The 12879-nt window shown below is 43.0% G+C and overlaps 1 protein-coding gene across 5 annotated transcripts in view; it reads left to right on the top strand.

Moving 5' to 3' along the window:
- Positions 1-12879, top strand: part of gse1 (Gse1 coiled-coil protein) — a 290232-nt gene that overhangs the window by 218810 nt on the left and 58543 nt on the right. The window contains exon 1 of one of the 5 annotated variants that reach the window (XM_037539725.1): positions 11754-11850. The exons of 3 other annotated variants lie outside the window; for them this stretch is intronic. The gene's annotated coding sequence lies outside the window, so the exon portion shown is untranslated. Of the gene's footprint in view, positions 1-11753; positions 11925-12879 lie in introns of those variants that run through there. One more of the 5 variants, XM_037539724.1, reaches the window with a different exon arrangement.

Below are 12879 nucleotides of genomic sequence, written 5' to 3'. Positions count from 1 at the left end.
TATACACAACACACATATTTTTGCCTCAACAGGTACATTTACTCCAACAATCTTAGACAAAGTTTGCACGACTGATTTCCAGTACTGCTGTAATTTTGGACATTCCCATACACAGTGAAAGAGAGTACCCTTTCCATCTAAACATTTACTACAGTTATCTAGAATATCAGGAGACCAGCGATTCAGTTTGACTGGAGTTATGTAGGTTCTCATCAGCCACTTATATTGGAGGAGTTTCTTGTATTACTTGATTGCTTTTGGGCTTTTAAACATGTAGTTTCCCAGTCTGTCTCCTGTATCTCCTCTTGAATGTCAGATCTCCACGCATCCAACCTATCAGTAGTGGATTCCTTATTGTGTGTTAATAAAGTTGCGTAGAATAAGGAAATATGGCCTCTTCTCTCTAGATTTTGCAGTATGATATTCTCTAGGTATGACAGTGGTGGTTCGGATTCAATTTGCCTATCAGGTGCACATTTTATGCAGTTTATCAGCCCCTCTTTATCCCACCCAACAATGCAAAGAATTAAAAAGGGATCATCTATAGGACCACCACTGATATCATTTAGATAATGACAGTCATGTGCAAAGGTTTGACCACCCTGGTCATCTGTTCATATAACATAACATACAAATTGTGTCCAATTTAAAATAAGTACTCATCCTCTACTAAGAACAAATAAAACATAAACTGTTTATATAATATATATATATATATATATATATATATATATATATATATATATATACCATCGACCAAAGAATTTGAGTCCATGCGTTCAGCATCATGTCCAGAGTTGGCTTAAAAAAATAGACGCAAGAGTGTTGGTAGCATTGCTGCAGAGGTTGAAGAAGTGGGAGGACAGCCTGTCAGTGCTCAAACCATACGCCGCACAGTACATCAACTTGGTCTGCATGGCCGTCGTCCCAGAAAGAAAACCTCTTCTGAAGTTGACGCGCAAGAAAGCCCACAAACAGTTTGCTGAAAACAAGCAGTCCAAGAATATGGATTACTGGAACCATGTCCTGTGATCTGATTAGACCAGGGAAAAATTTGTTTGGCTCAGATGGTGTCAAGCATGTGCGGTGACACCCGGGTGAGCAGTACCAAGAAAACGGTCTCTTTCCTACAGTGAAGCATGGTGGTGGTAGCATCAGGGTCTGGAACTGCATGTGTGCTGCCGGCACTGGGGAGCTGCGGGAAACATGAATTCCAACATGTACTGTGACAATCTGAAGCAGAGCATGATCCCCTCCCTTCAGAAACTGCGCCGCATAGCAGTTTTCCAACTCGATAAGGACTCCAAAAACACCTCCAAGATGTCTTGCTGAAGGTTAAGCTTACGGACTGGCCAAGTATGTCTCCAGACCTAATCCCAATTGAGCACCTGTGGGGCATCCTGAAGCGGAAGGAGGAGGAGGAGCACAAGGTGTCTAACATCCAACAGCTCCGTGATGTCATCATGGAGGAGTGGAATAGGATTCCAGTAACAACTTGTGCAGCACTGGTGAATTCCATGCCCAGGAAGGTTAAGGCAGTGCTAGATAATACTTGTGGTCACACAAAATATTGACACAATTTAGACATGTTCACTGTGAGGTTCACTTGTCTTGCCAGCTATTTAGACATTAATGGCTGTATGTTGAGTTATTTTCAGAGGACAGTAAATCTATTCTGCGATACAAGCTGTACACTGACTACTTTAAGTTATATCCAAGTTTCATTTCTATAGCGTTGTTCCATGAAAATATATAATAAAATATTTGCAGAAATGTGAGGAGTGTGTGTGTGTGTGTGTGTGTTTGTCTGTATGTGTCTGGCGAGCAGGGCCGGCAGATCTTTGATGTAGTGTGTGGTGTAGTGTAGTGTAGGGTAGTGTAGTGGGAAATGGCTACCTCTCCAGCAGCTGTGCATTAGCAGGGCCAGAGCAGTGGGTCAGAGAGGGAGGTTAATGATACCAAGGCCTTCATCCTCTAATGTCTGTATCTGCCTTCACACACACACACTCACACACACACACACACACACATACAGAATCCTGTACAAGATAAAAGCACACAAACAAGCACCTTTGCTCTCTGTTAAAACACCCGGCTTCAGTCCTACCAATCCCTCAGAGGCTTTGAAGTCTGGTACTAGCATTCCCTTTTTGTTATGATCTCTTAATTGTAGTTGCCCTTTACACAGAATACCACATGAGGATGTAAAAGGGTATGTCAATAACAGCACATTTGTTTAAAATCCTGTATTCACATTGCACTAATGAATGTGGAGCTGTCATTACACCATCCCAGGCAAGTTTTCTTATCATTTGTTCCTTTCAGCAGGCTTTTTTGGCTATAGCGAGTTTGCGCATTCTCTCCATGCAGCCATTAATCAGGCACCCGCCTTCACTCCAAATCTACTTTGCGCATGTTTGATGCTTAACCATGTTGACAGGCTAATATATCTAAACGAAAACAAGTACTGTAGGTGGCCTGGCTAATAGATTATTAGCCTGAAGTGAATTCCTAGCACTAAACCATTAACAACAGATTGCTAAGCAAACTTAGAGCATGCAATTTATTGTCCCCTTGGGTACTATGTTTCATACACTTCTGATTAATCAACTAGCGCATGAAAAAATCGTTCGATTTTTATATTAGAAGACAAAAGTCACCCATCCATTTATATAATACCATGAACAATAGTAAATTATGTATCACTGTGGTTATACAAAAATGTCTATAAAAAGAAAAAAACCATATGATGGCAGTGTATGGCAGTGTCATTTATAGGGGACCCACTACTCACCTCAGGCATATATTGCATGCAAGAATGAAAAAAGAATAAATACATTAAGTTTAATCAGGAAAAACATTTAAATGTTACAGTACAGTTTACTTTCTAACATGAAAATGTGTGTATATATATATATATATATATATATATATATATATATATATATATATATATATATCCATCCATCCATCCATTATCTTCCGCTTCTCTGGGGTTCGGGTCACAGGGGCAGCGTCCTAAGCAATGAGGCCCAGACCTCCCTTTCCCCAGCCACTTCCACTAGCTCTCCAAGGGGGATTCCGAGGCGCTCCCAGGCCAGCTGGGCGATATAGTCACACCAGCGTGTCCTGGGTCTTCCCCGAGGTCTCCTCCCAGGTGGACTTGCCTGTGACACCTCCCGAGGGAGGCGTCCAGGAGGCATCCTAACCAGATGCCCGAACCACCTCAGCTGACTCCTCTCGATGTGAAGAAGCAGCGGCTCTACTCCGAGTCCCTCCCGGATGACCGAACTTCTCACCCTATCTCTAAGGGAGAGTCCAGACACCCTGCGGAGGAAACTCATTTCAGCCGCTTGTATTTGCGATCTTATTCTTTCGGTCATTACCCAAAGCTCATGACCATAGGTGAGGGTGGGAACGTAGATCGACCGGTAAATCGAGAGCCTTGCCTTATGACTCAGCTCTTTCTTTACCACAACAGACTGGTAAAGAGCCCGCATCACTGCTGACCCAGCACCAATCCGCTTGTCAGTCTCCCGCTCCCTTGTACCATCACTTGTGAACAAGACCCCGAGATACTTGAACTCCTCCACTTGAGGCAAGAGCCTATCCCCGAACCAGAGAGGGCTCTCCACCCTTTTCCGCCTGAGAACCATGGTCTCGGATTTGGAGGTACTGATTCTCATCCCGGCCGCTTCACACTCGGCTGCAAACCGATCCAGCGAAAGCTGAAGTTCGCGGACTGATGTCGCCAATTGGACCACATCATCTGCAAACAGCAGCGATTTGACCCTGAGGTCACCAAACCAGACACCCTCCATCCCCTGACTGCGCCTAGAAATTCTATCCATAAAAATTATGAATAGAATTGGTGACAAAGGGCAGCCCTGACGGAGTCCAACTCTCACTGGGATCGAGTCTGACTTACTGCCGGCCATGCGAACCAAACTCCTGCTTTGTTTGTACATGGCCTGAATGGCTCGTACCAAAGAGCCATGTACCCCGTACTCCCGAAGCACCTCCCACAGAATACCCTGGGGGACACAGTCGAATGCCTTCTCCAGATCCACAAAGCACATGTGGACTGGTTGGGCAAACTCCCATGAACCCTCCAGAATCCAGGAGAGGGTGAAGAGTTGGTCCAGTGTTCCACGACCAGAACGGAACCCGCACTGCTCCTCCTGGATCCGAAGTTCAACTATAAGCCGGACTCTCTTCTCCAGTACCCCTGCATAGACCTTACCGGGGAGGCTGAGGAGTGTGATTCCCCTGTAGTTGGAACACACCCTCCGGTCCCCTTTTTTAAAAAGAGGCACCACCACCCCAGTCTGCCAATCCAGTGGCACCGCCCCCGATGTCCACGCAATGTTGAAAAGGCTTGTCAGCCAAGACAGCCCCACAACATCCAGAGCCTTGAGGAACTCAGGGCGGATCTCATCCACCCCTGGAGCCTTGCCACCAAGGAGCTTCTTAACTACCTTAGCGACTTCGGCCTCAGTAATGGACAAGCCTATTCCCATGTCCCCAGACTCTGCCTCCTCACTGGAGAACGTGTCGGTGGGATTGAGAAGGTCCTCAAAGTATTCCTTCCACCGCCCAATGACGTCTTCAGTCGAAGTCAGCAGCACACCATCTCCACTATATACAGTGCTAGTGGCACACTGCTTTCCCCTTCTGAGTCGCCTGACGGTTTGCCAGAATCTTTTCGGAGCCGACTTAAATTCACTTTCCAAGGCCTCACCAAACTCCTCCCATACACGGGTTTTTGCCTTGGCGACGACTGAAGCCGCAGATTGTTTGGCCTGTTGATACCTGCCAGCTGCCTCTGGTGTCCCACAGGCCAACCATGCCCGGTAGGACTCCTTCTTCAGCTTGACGCTATCTCTCACCTGGGGTGTCCACCACCGGGTTCGAGGATTACCACCCCAACAGGCACCAACTACCTTACGGCCACAGCTACAGTCAGCCGCTTCAGCAATGGCGGAACGGAACATGGCCCATTCTGAGTCAATGTCCCCCACCTCCCCCAATATCTGGTCAAAGTTCTGACGGAGGTGTGAGTTGAAGATCAATCTGACAGGTTCTTCTGCCAGACGTTCCCAGCAAACCCTCACTATACGTTTGGGCTTGCCTGGTCTGACTGGCATCTTCCCCCACCACCTGAACCAACTCACCACCAGGTGGTGATCAGTTGACAGCTCAGCTCCTCTCTTTACCCAAGTGTCCAAAACACATGGCCGCAAGTCCGATGACACGACTACAAAATCAATAATTGAACTGCGGCCTAGGGTGTCCTGGTGCCATGTGCACTTATGGACATCCTTGTGTTCAAACATGGTGTTCGTGATGGACAAACTCTGGTTTGCACAGAAGTCCAAAAACTGAACACCACTCGGGTTCATATCAGAGAGGCCATTCCTCCCAATCATACCCCTCCAGGTCTCACTGTCATACATATATATATATATATATATATATATATAAATTAAATAAATAGATAAATACTACATACTCAAGGGGCCCACTGGGGGCTCTAAGAGACTGCTTATATTGTATATTGCTTATACTATACACATAGGCAAGAAAAGTTATTTTGGCCTATTTATATTGTCATCAAACATTCATCAGCTGTGATTTTCAAATGGTTAAAAAATGAAAAAAAAAAAATGGAGCTATGAGATTTTAGATATAACAACATTATACAGCATTATTACAAAGTACACACAAACACGTGAAGCACTCAGTGGAGGGCCCCATTATCCTTTCACCATCTTCCAGCTTTGCATTTCCTTTGCATCTTAATTGCTCATTTTTCCCACCCCAGCGCTAATGTAGTTACACTACCCCAAGGCAGGAAACAGAAGCCTCCAGGGGCCTGTGAGAACCGTGGCCCTTTTTTTCTTTCCCTGTCTCTGAGGCCCTCAGAGGATTAACCTAGTCTGGGGACTGGCTGGCTGGTGTGATGGTGAAGTAGCACACTTGGTGAACAAAGCTACCCCCAAACCCTCTCACCACCCAAAATAAGTGCTCTTATCAGTTTCAATTAAGAATGGACTCTCTATTCCACACAGGCCTGTACACACAGTGTACAGTTCAGCCCCTTCTGACTTCTATTTCATATTTGACCACAGCTCTGGAGAGAGGCTTGGGGGGCCTCTCAGTGTCGGGACTCTTTTCTGTCCCCCTCTTTTCTCTGTAGCGAGCCTGAAAAGCCTGATACTTGTAGCCTGTACAAAAGGAGAGAAGTAGGGAGGTGGTCTGAGCTGTGAGCTTTTCAGTGCATAGAGGGCAGTTGAAAAAATAAAAGGTGAAGGAGGCATTCTAATCCTCAAAGACAAAGCAGGCAGGCGGAGCATAAGAGGCCCTATTGCTTTTGCTGTGCCTACCAATGTCTCGTCTCTGTACATCCATATATACATCAGGACTGGGACAGCTAATGAATAATAGAGATATAATCAATTACAATTAATGGATTAATTAATAAAACAAGCAACAATGGAGATGGTGGGGTTATGGTTCTGAAGTGGAAATATACTTTTTTACTTTCTGGCACAGGAATCCACACCAACCAATCGCCCATCTTCATGAACCCATACATTACAGACTAGAGATAAGATCTATCATAAACATAATTACAATAATATTCAGTGATGCATGTTATTAATTTTGGTCAGAATAAACTTCATGGACTCTTTTCCACATGCTTTTACATTGTGTACTGATACTCTGTCTCCATGCATTCAAGCAAACTATGTGTGATAGGACTAGAGTGGTTACAATCTAATAGAGATATGATACTGTACATTATAATTGATTAGAATAATATTCAACCATTTTTAAAATTCTCAAAATATAGTTCTTAGGCTGAACATAGTTTGCTATGCCTAAAAATGCATAGCTTGCATTTGTATAAGTTGTTATGTGAATGAAGGCTGAAATCATTACAGAATGGTTGATCATGACAGATTATAATTGCACATGCCTTTGTCACACATTCGAATATCTGATCTCTGTGTGCCCATATACATAGTTATTTGTGTCAGACCTGAGACAGTTGCAGAGATATGATCAATTAGTATGCACTCAATTATTGGCCAAAAAAAATGCAAACTATATTTCACACACTTTTGCTATGCCTGCCAACCCCTGTCTCCATGCACCCATTCTGTGTTTCAAGATTAGGGCAGTTAGATCAATATAAATGTACCTACATATACCTCTACACACATCTGTGAATGTGTACCCACAAATCTTTATTACTTATTTATAGATCTGAGTATAACAATTATATTATGATCATAATAGTTCTTTAATACATATGCATGAAGGAAATTGTCACCTTTGTTATGGTGGACATCTAACGGAGAGGTTAAGAGGCTCCTGGAGCCCTCTACACGGACAGCAAGGTGGGATCAGAGGCAGAGAATCTCTCTTTGTTTTTGATTTATTCATTAATGCATTCATTTATTCACAGCCCACTCCATGCCCACAAGGTCCTGTCTCCTGTGGGTGATATATTGTAATGAATTTAACAGCAGTGAGATCCTTCAAAAGCTCATCATAAGCTTAAGCCCCTTTATTGAATTAAGAGAAGCACGCCCAAGGCCAGCGCAGAGCAGTTTGGGAGAGTGAGGGGGGTGGGGGGTGAGAGAGGCAAATTAGACGATGAACGAAAGGGGGTATGAATGTCCCATAGGCATGCAGACTTGCACGGCACCTGCAGCTTTCCACAGAGTCTAGTAATTGCACTCTACCACATGTTGTACACCATGGAATAAAAAAATGTAAATGTGTTTTTTTTTTGTTTTTTTTTTTAGCATCTTTGCAGGAAACCGCCAAAGCATAAATTTTTAATAAAATTGTGAAACATACAACTTTGCTCCAGCAAGCTATGTAAATTACAAGAGGTACCCCAACACAAAAACACTTAAATGGATTTGTGTGTTATAGGCCCCATTGACACCTGATGTTATCATACGTTTAGGTGATCTGATCATAAGTGGACAGTGTTTCAATATGTCAGAGAGACACGTTGTGAGCCAGTTGCTCAGTCTTCAAAGGTGGCCAGGAACACATGTGGCTGTATTGTAGTGAGAATGCTAAAGCACCCCGATGTGTCCTCAACAAAGACAAAACAGCTTTGTTTTTTCTCTCCCCTACCATTTGCATTACCAATATATGCAGTCTAAAATTGTAGAAACCTGTAAATGTACAGCAGCTTTTTGTCTGATAATAAATGCAGCAAAGAGACTGATATAGTAACTGTGCGTGGCACACAGGGGCGCTACTAGAGTCAAAATCAATAATGTGCAGAGTTTGGGGTGGCCAGGTCGGGGATTGTGAAGCCCTGCCCTAACAGAAGCATCAGCAGTACTCTGGTTTGCTCCATATTGCCTCACAGTCTGATTTCATGGAAACAAACTGATATCGTTCAAAGGAAAGATGTTGGGGTACTTTAGGCAATGTAGTGTCTGTAGTAATTAGGCCTGCAACAACTAATCGACAATATCAATAACGTTGGAATGGTGTTACAAAACTGTGGACTGACTGTTCATGAGTCACTAATATAGCTGCACCTTTTCTATTCATGATTACTCGATTAATCAGAGCCGTAATGAAACAATTCATTCACCACATTTAGTTGCAGCCCTAGTCATAAAGTTGTGTAGTTTAGCCCTATAATTGTGGTTAAAATGAGACATTTTATAGCATATGTATTGCCTTTTTTGATTTTAGTGAGGCACTGTAACATTCTCTTGGGACATGTGCCCCATTAAGTTAAGTGACGCCCCTGCTGGCACTCTTCCTCCAGTCATGAAATCCGATCATAAGCGGTCACTGGAGACATATTTGAGACATATTGAAATGTCAGGTGTAAACGACTATATGTCTTGCTGTCCACTTGTGATCAGATCACTTGAGACAGATGTTAATACCAAGTGTGAATAAGGTCTTTATCTGATTGTCAGGTTTATATCAATGCTGTATAAGCAAAAACTTCTACGTCCTTGTTTTTTGTTTTTTTTGAGAGAGGGGTTACTCAAATTAAAAAAGGCCTGCTTCCTTTTACATTGTGAAAAAAATGACCCCCATACATTTCTTTCCTCCTTCTATGAAGTTACTGTTATGGGGTTGGAAGATTTTGTTATGTTATGGGATATTTTACTCTGAATACTGGGGTAATTTTACCTCTTGATATAGTAGGAAATTCCATGTGAGAGATGGAGGGTTATCCTTAAAGCCTTAAAAAGAAAAGCTTGCAGACAGCAAGATTAAAGCCATAATGACACATACTTGCACACACACACACACATACACACAGTGTTTGTACATTTGTCAGGATAATGTAGTCAACTCTACCTGCTCTCCTTTGGGGTCACTGAAAGTTGAGCACTAGCTTTTCAGATGGATGAGTAACCTGACATCCCACACACACACACACATGCGAGCTACCACCAGGGATGCGGTTCTGATGTTTTGACAAGAGGAGGGGTTCCTCAGACGTTTCCTTCACCCCTTCCCCTGCCAAAATCCCTGAAAAGTAAGGGTCAGGTTGCCGCAGAGACAACAAACGTCTCGGAAGTGTGCGACAGCAAAACATATTTCTCCAAGTCCTGATTTTCTACTCATAATCCCCCCAAAACAGTCTGTCCCGCCAGGGAGGCCCATCCTCCGCACCGTCACACATACAAAGCAATTAAACCGGCATCTTCCGAACTCATCTGATAGCAGCCCTGCAGAGAGGTTATCTACAGTTTATCACTCCGACTGGGCGTCTCACAGCTTTAGGCCTTCAAGACCATGTTTGAATAAGAAGAAAAATATGTGATAAATGCTGCTTGTCTCTCCTTTTGTTTTACATGGCTGTGTATGTATTTAAACTCAAAGAGTCTGTATGATGGCACACAGTTCACTTCCTCATTCTCATTACATAATTTATAGATTAGTTTCATAGTAGTTATGAAAAGTAGTTAGTTTCATAATATAGCAGTCACTGGAAAAGTCTTAAGCTTAATAAATTAATAATTTTGTATTTTAGTGGATTAACCAATTAACTATTACAATAGCTTTAAATTGCTCACATTAGCTATTAAAATAGCAGTTTAATCTACAACAAAGATTCCTAGAAACTGACTAGGCGAGGAACTGGTAAAGAAGGGTGCTCAGAAATGTCACTGATGTGGGCAGAAGAGAAATGTCAGAGGTTCAGAGGGGGAACCATTAGACCATTAGCAGACTAAAAGCATTTTTCTCTATCAGAGTTCAGGTACAGCGTTAAAAGAGGCTACAGCCCTTGTTCCTGGAAGTCTAAACTGACATTCTGGTTTTCTATTTGAAAGCAGGCTGTAGATAACAGGACACTCCCTTGTTTTACTCTGCAGAGCAGATAAGAGTTAAACATAGAACACCAGTGCTGCTCAATAAATTGAGGCACCATGCCAATTAATAAATATGTTTATTTATTGGTTTACTTACTTATTCATGACACTCCAATACAATGTTATTTGAGCAGAAATCCATACTTGCCATAGCACAGCATGCCTGTATTTTGTATTCTTGTGCCATGGCTACTCTGGGTATAAAGAGCATCTCATCAGCTTCTCATTTCAGTTCAGCTGAGCCATCAAAGTGTGTTTTCCTGCCCTCCTGACCTTTAATTTTTTCACCATCTAATTGTTCAGAATGAATTTCCTCCGATTTGAATATTAAAGAATGAGCATAGACAGTTTCAGTCACACAGAACACAGGGATCCATTGCACTTGTGCCAGAAGCCAGGCGCCTTGCATGCAGTTTGTGTCCCAGGGGAGTGATTTACTCTTTGTGATGTCCATGTTAACAAACACTGGCCTATTGACTGCTTGTCCACAATAAAGTCATTGATAGGGAGTGAGTGCTAGAGCAGCCCAGGCTGTGTGGAGCAGTGGCCTGCTTTTGGTAGATGGCTGGCCCCTAGTGGCTAATTCAGGGAATGTCCTTTCAGGGTGCTCTGCTGCTGTTGTAACACTGCTCCCTGTCTATTTGCATTTCTACAATCCACATTTGTGTGGCTTCATGTTCCCGGTATATGAGCTATTGTTGACTGTTGGTATCACATTTTCAGTCAGGCATTTAACACAGCCAAATTATAAATTTATCTTGTGTTTTTATGTGGCACAAACAGACATAATTAACTTTTACATTACCATTTTTTAAAAAACTTTTTTTATTCTATAATATATCTATAATAGTGAACTGAGTTGAAATATGAGACAATTCTTTCTGACTGGTCTGTAATTCACTGAGGACTAAAATACTCATCACACATTTTGTTTTCCATAAATTAGTTTACATTGAATATATGGCCTGGAGAATGAATGTGTACAAACTACACTGAACTTATATATATGTATATATATATATATATATATATTTATTTATATATATATATATATATATATATATATATATTTTTTTTTTTTTTTCCTCAAAGTGAAGAAAATACATTTTCCATGAAATGTAGCCTGTAGGTCACCATGCTGTGCAGGGCTAGATCGTTTTCCATTTATTGCATTAGGTTTTTTTTTTTTCTGACAAAGCCTAACAAGCCATGTGTAGCCTAGTCATGGTCATCCTAGGAATCTAAAGCTCTGCTCCTCGTGCCTCGTCGTGGCTCAGTAACAATGTGCTGTCCAGCCCTCCGGGGGCGGGACGCTCGAGCAGGTGCTTTTGCCCCCCTCCCCTTCCCTCCTACCCCGCCTCGGGGGCAGGAAGCTCCTCCTCTGAGCGGGACAGCCAGCCGGCGTCGACTCGAAGGAGCTCCTTCTCCCGTGTCAACAAAGTCGAAGCTTACGGACACGAAGCCGCGAGAGGTACGATGGAGCTCCGTATCTGCCTTCACAGGGATTTATAAGAGAGAAAGCAAGGATTATCACTTCGTTTGGCGGTGAGTTTTTTACTTGAATGGCTTTTGAGAGATTTGAGAGAGAAAATCGATTCGAAGACAGACAGAAACGATGTGCTCGTGTTAGAGAGAGGAAAAGAATCGGCCAAGTCGGCGAAAGCCGTGTGCTCAAGCGCGCTGCGCGTGCGTTTTTTTTAAGCGTAACCGTCACAACCGACTCTGTGACCGTTAAGTATGTAAGTAGTGAATATGTGATAAATTATAGCTAATGTGGCGTGTTTCCTGTTCGAAATGTTGCCTGTTGTGAGCTCATTTGCTTAGAAAGTATTGTCACTGTGATGTTGGCGTGACTGAAGCAGAAAATACGGAAAACACCCCCGTTGGTGCCGGTCGTTCTTGGTTCTCGGTTTCGTGCCATTTATGTCACATTTATATGAGCTCACTGTGCCAGTTCCAGTCAGTTAGCTTACAGCAGCCTTACACGAAGTCTACCTTGTTTGGAAACTGCAGTCTCAGCTCTGTAATCGCTGTAATCGTCTCTTTTGGCATTCAGGAGAAGTTATTTCATGCCGTAGAACAAGCTGAACAAAGTGAACCCATCTATCTGGTTAAACCATGCAGCCGAGTCGACTAATAATAACAGCATGCAGGCTAACAGATAACATTACTTACTTCTGATAACGCTCGAAGTAGCCTAGCTGGCTAGCACACCGCCGCCTAATCAGTTTATTTCCCTTTCCTACTCTGTGTCGGTTACCAGGGCTGTTCAAAACCCCCTCTCCACATCTCTGACGTGTGAGACATTGGTTTTCTCATGACTCGTTCAGCCACTTTTAGTATGCTTGTCATTTACTGTGGTGTTATTACTGATCGTTGTCAGCTCGTGTTATAGGGCTCACCTCTGGGAAGTCTTTCCTCATCCAGCTGCTCATGCTCACCGGGGTAAACTCGCTGCCCTCTGTTGGTCTTTTGTAAACAGTTAAGCCGAGTAAATACA

Source organism: Pygocentrus nattereri, chromosome 7 (assembly GCF_015220715.1).
Source record: "Pygocentrus nattereri isolate fPygNat1 chromosome 7, fPygNat1.pri, whole genome shotgun sequence".
Taxonomy (NCBI): domain Eukaryota; kingdom Metazoa; phylum Chordata; class Actinopteri; order Characiformes; family Serrasalmidae; genus Pygocentrus; species Pygocentrus nattereri.
Note: the sequence above shows the minus strand (reverse complement) of the source record. Positions and strands in the feature narration are given on the sequence as shown.